Source organism: Cicer arietinum, chromosome 7 (assembly GCF_000331145.2).
Source record: "Cicer arietinum cultivar CDC Frontier isolate Library 1 chromosome 7, Cicar.CDCFrontier_v2.0, whole genome shotgun sequence".
Taxonomy (NCBI): domain Eukaryota; kingdom Viridiplantae; phylum Streptophyta; class Magnoliopsida; order Fabales; family Fabaceae; genus Cicer; species Cicer arietinum.
Window position 1 is genome coordinate 61,467,857 of NC_021166.2, and position 10,121 is coordinate 61,477,977.

Genomic DNA, 10,121 nt, shown 5'->3' on the forward strand with positions numbered 1-10,121 from the left:
TTTACAAATTGTAAATATAAGAGTTTTGGTATATATATAAAGTATCATTTTAGCTTTGAAAAAAAAAAGTTTGGGCTAATTTCAAATATATATTTATTTCGACTTTAAAAAAGAATATCTGTGAATTGAAATGGTATGGGTTGTATTTATAAAATAAAATAAAAGAATTTGTGGGATTGAAAATTATATAAAGAAAAGAAAAAAAAAAATTAAAAAAAGAAAATTTTAAATTTCATTCAATGATAAAGAGAAATTATATATTCTTTCGTCTTACAACTATTGACATGTGTGTGGAAGTTCAAAAAAAGCCTCCAACTACAGGATTCTTTTAATTTTTTATTTATTAAACCTCTATTATTAACTCCTCTATCAAAATAATTTTTAAAAAATTTCGACCCATTATTTCATAGAACTTAAGAGAGGGGCTCTGGAGGATCTTTTGAAATTTATTTTATTCGAAAAAAATTAAAATTAATTTTGAGATATTTTTTTCTTGAAAAAAATTTTATCCAAAAAAAATGAAAATTTTTTATCGAAAAAAAATCGGACATTTTTTATTGAAAAAAAACCGAACATTTTTATCGAAAAAAAATTTATCGGTGAAAAACTGAAAAACTTTATTTCTAAAAAAAATATCGATTCTTTTTTAAAAAAGTTGACCTGTAGGCCCACTAAGCCCACAAAAGTTTAGGGGATTTTAGTTTGGGGCCTGGTTTTTTAGGGTCTTTTAAATTATTAATTTTTTTTTTTTGCTACTCTAATATGTGGGCTGGGGCCAATAATTAGAGGATTTGTTAAATTGACGGCTCTACGTATATGTAAAAAAAAGTATTTTAAAATGAATGATTTTTTTTTTCAATACATTTTTTTATAATCATACTATTTAATTAAATATTAATTGTATTAGTTTGATATAATATTTTCTACTATATATTTATGATATTAATAATTTAATAATATTTTAAAAAATAAATTCATTGTAAAATATAATTTTTTTGAAGCAAAAAATTATATTAAGTGGAGAAACAAGACATTTGATGGCTTGAGAGCACTCGCCGCTATAAAGGCAACATATATATTATGAACACAAATACGATATTAAACAAATGCGATAAATTTTTAAAATTCAAGATAATGTATTTCTTAAATACATTTATAAAAGTTAATTAAAAATTTCTCTAAATAATAGAAAAATTGACATTTTTTCACCAAAAATAAAAAAGAAATAGACACTATTAATTTTTCATTAATATATAACTATAATGATCATAGTTTATAAAAGATAATTATGATCATTTATAAAAGATAGTTTTGATGAAAACGAAAAATTGCAATTTTTGTCTAAATCAAAATATGTTTTAATGTATCAAATAAAAATTTAAAATTTTGATCCATTAAATGAATTTTATGTCCTCTTTTTACATTCTCAAAATTATAATTTGGAAATTAGTTATAAACAATATATTGTTAAAATTTTATGTTAATTAAAAACTTATTTCAATTTGTTTATAATTGTGAAACACACTTTTACTTAATAAAATCATTACATATTACCATGATAAAGAAAGTTTTACTAGAAAATTTCTTAAAATATAAAACATTTGTGTAATAGACATTGGTCTACTACTATTATATCATCTAAATTAAACCGTTAATAATTGTCTTTTTGATACTGAATGTAGTATTTAGGAGACAACAAATATATTGTACAAATAAAATTATATTAATAACAACAACTTTGCTTGAACTTTGATAGTATTTTAGAACAAACTTTATAGATTCTATTTATATAATATCTTGATTAATTAATACATTAATCGACTACACTTGATCCGGAATTTCAATTAAACTGGATTTTCAATAACTTTACTCAAAATGCTTAAGATGATTTTGTACGGGTCAACAACAAAAAATGATTATGCGTACAATAAGTTTCAATATTTCTTGTATACAATAAATTTTTCTTATAAAAAAACATACACGCTTCAATTCGAATATTTGTAAATAATACTTGGGTTGATTGTAATATTTGTTGCAACTCTAAAATTTTAAGAGTTACACAAAAACAACCATGTCACTTCGAAATTTTATTTTAAATTAAAAAATTGAAAAACTCTTAAAAAATATTTAAAATGAAATTTTAGGATTAGAAGTCAATTATTTGCCGTGAGTGTACAAACACTCTATGGCATCATTAAAAATTGATATAATTGAATATTTAAATTAAATTAGGATTAGATTTCTTTATTGTAAATTGTTTTTTTAAGATAAATATATTTAATGTCAAGAAGATTTATGAGAATTGATATATATAAATTAATATAACAATTTATTTATTAATATCGTAAGTTGTTTCCGTGCGACGCACGGGTTACACACTAGTACTAATGAAAACCAAGGGTTTGTGACCTATATCTTTAGGGTCCTTACCGCTGCCTACATACATTACCATGATGCTAAGTGAATGGATGCATCATCTTTTTCCATACATATACTTTATTATAACGTATAGACATGTCAAATTAGCCAAATTATTACAAGATGTGTTTGTTTGAAAACACAAAGGCCAAAAAACAACCCATCACATTATAAAAATTAGGAGTTAATAGGACAAATCGCGTTGGCAGACACTGTGATTTGTGATGAGTGAAAAAGATGAATGGATGTGAAGCGGATAGCGACGCTATTTAAAAAACAAAATATTCCGTTTTGCAGATATTTTTACGTGGAATGATGGGAGAATATAATAAGCACAAAACTTTATATTATTCTATTATCTTTTTAAACAATAAAAATTGAAGTTTTTGTATTTAATTTTAGTTAATAACTTATTAAAAAATTGTATTTAACTCTTGTTTTGTTCTGAAATAATAGAAATTTCTACACAATAAGGTATTATTTCTATTAATAGAAATTTGATATTTTCCTAACACTTTAACCCGTGTCAAATTTGCCAAATTATCATATTTGCTTTATTATAATGTACAGATGTGTTTGTTTGAAAACACAAAAGCAAAAAAACAACCCATCACATTATAAAAATTAGTGGTTAATAGCTGAAATATGTCATTACCAGTGTTGGCCGTCATTGTTATTTGTGAGTGAGAAAGGTGAATGGATGTGAAGCGGATAGTGACGCTATTTAAAAAACAAAATATTCAGTTTTGCAGATATTTTACGTGGAATGATGGGAGAATAGAATAAGGACAAAACTTTATATTATTCTATTATCTTTTTAAACAATAAAAATTGAAGTTTTTGTATTTAATTTTAGTTAATAACTTATTAAAAAATTGTATTTAACTCTTATTTTGTTCTAAAATAATAGAAATTTTTGCACTTATTATTTCTATTAATAGAAATTTGATATTTTCCTAACACTTTACTTAACTGACACTTGTCAAATTTGGCAAATTATCATGTTTGCTTTATTATAATGTACAGATGTGTTTATTTGAAAACACAAAGGCCAAAAAACAACCCATCACATTGTAAAAATCGCTGAAATCTGTCACTACCAGCCGTCATTGTTACTTGTGAGCATTGTTATTTGTGAGTGAGAAAGGTGAATGGACGTGAAGCGGACAGTGACGCTATTTAAAAAACAAAATATTCCGTTTTGCAGATATTTTACGTGGAATGATGGGACAATAGAATAAGGGCAAAACTTTTTGTTATTCTATTATCTTTTTAAACAATAAAAATTGAAGTTTTTGTATTTAATTTCAGTTAATAACTTATTAAAAAATTGTATTTAACTCTTCTTTTGTTCTGAAATAATAGAAATTTCTGCACAATGAGGTATTATTTCTATTAATAGAAATTTGATATTTTTCTAACACTTTACTTAGCTGACATATGTCAAATTATCATGTTTGCTTTATTATAATTTATAGATGTGTTTGTTTGAAAACAAAGGCCAAAAAACAACCCATCAAATTATAAAAATGTTAATAGGACAAATCGCTGAAATCTATCAGTGTTGGCAGTCATTGATTTGTGAGTGAGAAAGGTGAATGGATGTGAAGCTGATATTCCGTTTTGCAGATATTTTACGTGGAATGATGGGAGAATATAATAAGACAATGCCTGCCAACACCATTGAAAGATTCCAAAGATTTGTCCTATTAACCACTAATTTCTATAATGTGATGGGTTGTTTTTTAGCAGTGTTTTCAAACCCGCACATACTAGATGAAAACAAAGCATTTATGAACTCCATTTTAAAGTCCTTACCTGAACATCATCATAATAAATGCGCAGGTAAGGACCTCAAAGATGAGTTCATGCTTTGTTTTCATATGGTATGCGTGGATTTGAAAACACAAATGCCAAAAAAACAACCCATCACATTATAGAAATTAGTGGTTAATAGGACAAATCTTTGGAATCTTTCATTATCAGTGTTGTTGGCAGGCAACTTCAATTTTTATTGTTTAAAAAGATAATAGAATAACATAAAGTTTTGTCCTTATTCTATTCTCCCATCATTCCACGTAAAATATCTGCACGGAATATTTTGTTTTTTAAATATCGTCACTATCCGCTTCACATCCATTCACCTTTCTCACTCACAAATCACAATGACCGCCAACACTGGTAATGAAAGATTTCGGCTATTGTGTCATTATGTGTTGATGAGTTGTGTAATGTGGACTCCTGCATTTGCTATAATCATTATATTACAGCAAATGCAGAAGTCTACATTACACAATTTGTCAACTCGTCAGCACGTAATGACAATTAGCACAGTAAAGGTGTAACCAGAAAATTACAGCATTAAAACATATGATAATGGCACATTGGATGATGCATCGATTCACTTTTTCCATACATATACTTAGCATCGTGGTAATGTAGGCAGCGATAAGGACCCTAAAGATATAGGTCACAAACCTTGATTTTCATCTAGTACTTCAAGGTTCATGAGAAAACTTCCTGAACACCAACATTGATTAGTGGCAGGATGCTCATACCAATCATAACTCAAGGACACTTTCTTTGGATATATGAAGCTCCATGCTCTTCATACCTATCAGAAGTGAATTTAAAACAATTTAGTGTTTAAAATTATCAATTATGAGAAAAACTTGGAAGCTTAATTTGACAATCGTGCGGCACGGGGAAGGGGGCGTATGTTTGGGTGAGATAATTACTCGGATTTGGAGAACCACATTTGTTGAAAGGAACCAAGAGAAGCCAATATACTGCCTCCTATCCATACACTGCATATAAATTCACCATCAAGCTTATCAGTTTATACTAAACATCAATTATCACTCGCCACACAAATCAGAACTTTGAGTCTCCTCCTTGACCTTGAAAGAAATGGAGTTGCTGGGGAAGAAGGTATTCATTGTCAACAGGGGAAATTTCAGGGAAATCTTTTTAAAACATAAAAACTTTATAACAAAGAATGCCAATCACATATGTCATAAAATAAGACAAATATAAAAAGGAAAACAACATCTTTATAACACAGAATGTATCATTGGTATCAACCTGAAGGCATGTTCCCATATGCTGTCAACAATATCCCAGTCAGCAACAATTCCATCTTTTAATGGAGACAACACCTGACATCATGGAATACAAAGATAACTAAACCATCTATTAATTATAAAAATCTGAAAACTATAAATCAAAGACTGAGATCCTTTTTAAAGATTCTGATCTAGCAAACTATAAATTATAAATGAGTTTGACGGCCATACAGTGTCCATGTAAAACTGCTTTACACTTATTTCAATAAAAGACCACTATTTTTCCATTTCACAATATTCGTTTCAAAATAATCATATAAAAGTATAGTAAACTATCATTGGATGTCAGTGTAAAACTACTCCATTATAAATGCACCTAATTAGACTACCAACCAGTAGGGGTGGACATCGGGCGGGTATGGGTGGGTTCGGGACTAAAATGTAAAACCGGCCTAATCCATGGGTTTGATATTTTGGCCCAATTTCGTCTATATTTTAAATTGGGTACGTCGGGTTCGGGTAGATCGGTGTCGGTTATGTATGGGCGGATAAAAATGGGTTGGATTTTATCGGACTTTTTTTTGTTTTTTTTTCCATTCTAAATTATTCAGTTTTTTTTGCTTTTATTTAAGAAAAAAAATCTGCTCTTTTATAATTTATTGGTCCAATCTGCTATCTAACTTATTTTTAATTGGGCTGAGTTGTTGGACTTGGTTTTCGCTTTTCTTCAATTGCAAGACAAAGAAAAAGACTAATTATTATCACTCTTTATAGTATTAGAAATATACTTTTTTCTAATAAAGTCAACTATTAATATTAGAGTTTTCAGCTCTTATTTTCTACAAAGGTTTTGGATTTATCTTAATACACTCTTCAACAAACATAGCAGCATAATTATAATAATACTTAAGCATTATTATTTTTCTTTTACATATCTAAATCATTATTAATTTAGTATCTTATAGGAACAATATTTTTTATAAAACATATAATATAAATTATATTTCTTAATTAATTCATGTTTCAAAACTTTAAAGCACATACAAAACAGGACAAAAGAAGTAATTTCTTAATTGGTTTTGTGAAATTAGAAAAGTGTTTACCTAAAGTATTAATATGAAACCTACTACTTTTGTAATGGCATGCCAACAATAATAAAGAATTAATGAAGGGTTTAAATAAATCAAAAGATGTCAAAAGGAAGTTTTTGGTGATTGGCATGGCAAGTAGGGTAGGTAATTTTCCTTTGTATGCTTCTTCAAACTTGTGACCAACCTTGTTGCTTTATTTCACCCTCCATGATTCATTAAGTCAAGATCCACTAGGCAACTATGACTTTGTAATCAGCTTATAGAAGTGGTAATTGCCTATGTTCCATATGACACCAAAAATTAGTGGTTGTTTTCTTTAGGTAGATTTGACTTTGTAATATCTTAATTGCAAATTTGTTGTTCATTTAGGCTTAATATCGGTAAAGAAACATTTTATATAGATTTAAGTCACCGAAATTAAATTGTGATTAGACATATATTATTTGCAAGAGTTAAATAATGAAATGGCCTTATATATAGTTTAATAAATAATATTATTAATAATGAAATGGAAATTAAATATGGATGCATTCTCATTTCTTTCCAATTCATTAGTATAACATCACTATCACACCATTAATCCCTTTAATGAACTAAAATATTTTGTCCTTTACCATGAATTCATCCCTTTAATTAACCAGTTGCTGCTCTGCATATTTGTTTCCTTGAATTTTTTGCCTTTGGTATTCCAATTTTTATTTTGCTTTATTCAATTTATTGAAGTGTTGCAAAATAATCGAAATTCAGTTTTTTTTATTTATTTTATTTTAATAAAGGACAATGATAAGATGGATCAACCTGGATAAGTAACCAGTTAAACTTCAATTATTCGCATGGCTCATCATGTATCTATTAAGCAAAAATTGACTTCGAATAATTAAAAGGCCATTGAAGAAATATTCATTAGGTCATTCTAAAAAAAAAAAAAAACATTAACAAATTGTTGCCACAAGTATCTTGCACAAGAGATCAAAAGTACAACACAAACTATTCATCATGCATCTTTATTGGATTTATCTTATATCAATCTGAATCAAAGAGAACATTCTAATCTTTTATACATACAAATGATATCAATCTGTATTCTGGAGAAACAATCATATTGTTAATTAGGTGCATTGGAAAATATGCCCAATGGCCGTATTAGTATTCAAACTGATGAAAAGCTTCCATCACTTATAAATACAAGAAACATCAAAGCTTGAAGACTCTAGAGATTATATTTGAACCATAATCCACTTTTTAAATGTAAGTATCGTAATATCTTCATCTACAACACACTTCAGCTCAAAACATATATATATGGATATTTTTAGTGCCTTTTTTATATCTAACTATCTCATTTATCTTTAGATGCAAATAGATCCCACAAATCTCTTTCATATTCTTTTAACTTCTTCAAGGAATCCTTTTTATGTTAGATTGAGAGAAAATCTTGTAAGTCTGTTGAGACTAAGAAAATACAAGTTATAAGCCTCTTGAGGCTAAGAGAATATAGATTGTAAGCTACTGAATGATTTAAATTAAAAGTGCTAAGAATCAAACATTCTCTAAAACATTATATTGAAAATTTAATAGTTGTGAGGAGTGAACTAGTCCACATTGGGTGACACATGATACTTGTTGTATGTGAATTCTCTAACCTTTACTCTTTACATTAAGCCTACACGAATTACCATACATCAACTATTTATTCTAAACAACTTTAAGTTGTATCATACACTTTTTTAGAATGTTCTCTATAAGAGAAGATCCTTTAAAAATTATTGTTTTCCATGTGCACACTCAAAAAATGTATTTTACAAAGTTCGTGATTAAAATTTAAAATGGATCACAATTTAAACTCCTTTTCTTGTGAATATTCATTCAATTTCAATGATCAATAGCATAACCATATTATTCACAATAAATCATTACAACGATTAATCATATAATCCAATCAACCTATCAATAGAGATATATAGTCAACACAATAAGAAGAAATAATCACAACAACAACCTATCATCCTATATAATATATTTTGTTCAACTATTTACTTAATAGGGAAACAACATAGGGAAACCTTAGACAGTTGAGAAATGTGACATTCTCGTTCAAGCTATCTGAATCATACACATGAACTAACCTCATTAAACCCACGAGGAAGAAGTAGAGTTGTGTTCCTAAATTAGCTATGCAAAATCTATCAATTTACTTCTAGTTTTCCAAACAAAGACGAAGAGAGTTCATAATATGTTTGTTGAATAGATATGTGACCCAAATTGATCAGAAGTAGAAACATGGACATAACGAGAATAAAATGAAATGAGTCTTACAATTGTTAAGAAATGTCGTAACAATCAATATATGAACGTAGGTTTAATATAATATGACAATATATGAGTTTCTGTGGACAAAATATCACAACGATTAATATATCGATATATGTTTAATATAATATGACAATATAAGAGTGTTTAGGAACAAAATGGTGTAAACCATGAACATAGATTCAGGAACTCTAGAATGAGTAAAAAGTTATACCAAAATCTTGGTCTTGGTCTTGGAATCTTGTCATATTAACATAATTCACATGTAGTCAGAGTTGTGGCAATTTCTCATTATACATACTTTTATAAATAAAAATGTATACAGTCAAATAATAAAGAGAACTCAAAAGTACATTTATTGAATGGAGAAAAATGATATTGATATTGGTTGTGATGTCTAATAGGTAGTGGTGGCTAATATATTTCTACCAAGATATATATTGAAAACCATATATAATGAATAATAATCATGTTTTGTGATAGTATGGTTGAGCATGGTGTTAGACACAATCTGTAGGAAAAAGTTAGAAACAATTTGGTCGTCTTAATTATCATTCTAATTTCACCAGTAATAGTCCAAAAATCTTTGTTTGTAAGTAAAAAGACTAATATGTTGTGTGGATTAGCGTCTGAATGGATGTCATAATTCCTCATTTTAATAAGCAATGTATAATTTAAGAAAGATAAGTAGTAATGTTGGGAAAATTTCAAGCTATACATATTCCTTGTTCACATGTCATAGCTGCATGTTCTTATGCTCGTCAAAACTATTTAGTGCTTATATCTGACGTGTACAAGGTTGTTAATGTATTTAACATCTACAAAGAGTTTCCACCTATACCTAATGAAGGATATTGGCTCACATATGAAGGTGAAACATTGTAACACAATATTAAAATGCTGAAAATTAAAAAAGATCGTCTAAATTGTACTCGTATTAGAACTGAAATAGATGTTAGAGAAAAAGTGCCAAGAAAATAAAAATTATGTCAGTTAACTAGTCATAAAAGAAAACATTGTCCAAATGTTACAGGAAACTCGAGTCAATCTATGTAATTTAAAATTTGTATTTGTGTCTTTTTATGTAAATAAAAATTAATTTTTCTTTTGAAAAATGCCTTAAGTATTGCAAATTCGAGTTTCCTAAAGGAAATCGCCTTTTGCAAAGCATTTTATAAGTGAATATAAAAATGAGGTATTTTGATATATAGTTTTGAAAATAGAGTATTTTAATAAA

General features: G+C 27.6%; 1 long non-coding RNA gene across 1 annotated transcript; it reads right to left on the reverse strand.

Moving 5' to 3' along the window:
* Positions 1-3,786: 3,786 nt before the first annotated feature.
* LOC101502629 (uncharacterized) lies at positions 3,787-5,657 on the reverse strand. Its single transcript, XR_190391.4, has 3 exons — positions 5,503-5,657; positions 5,157-5,225; positions 3,787-5,032 (listed from the first exon to the last, which is right to left on the reverse strand). It is a non-coding gene; the product is annotated as an uncharacterized lncRNA (long non-coding RNA).
* Between the last annotated feature and the right edge of the window lie 4,464 nt (positions 5,658-10,121).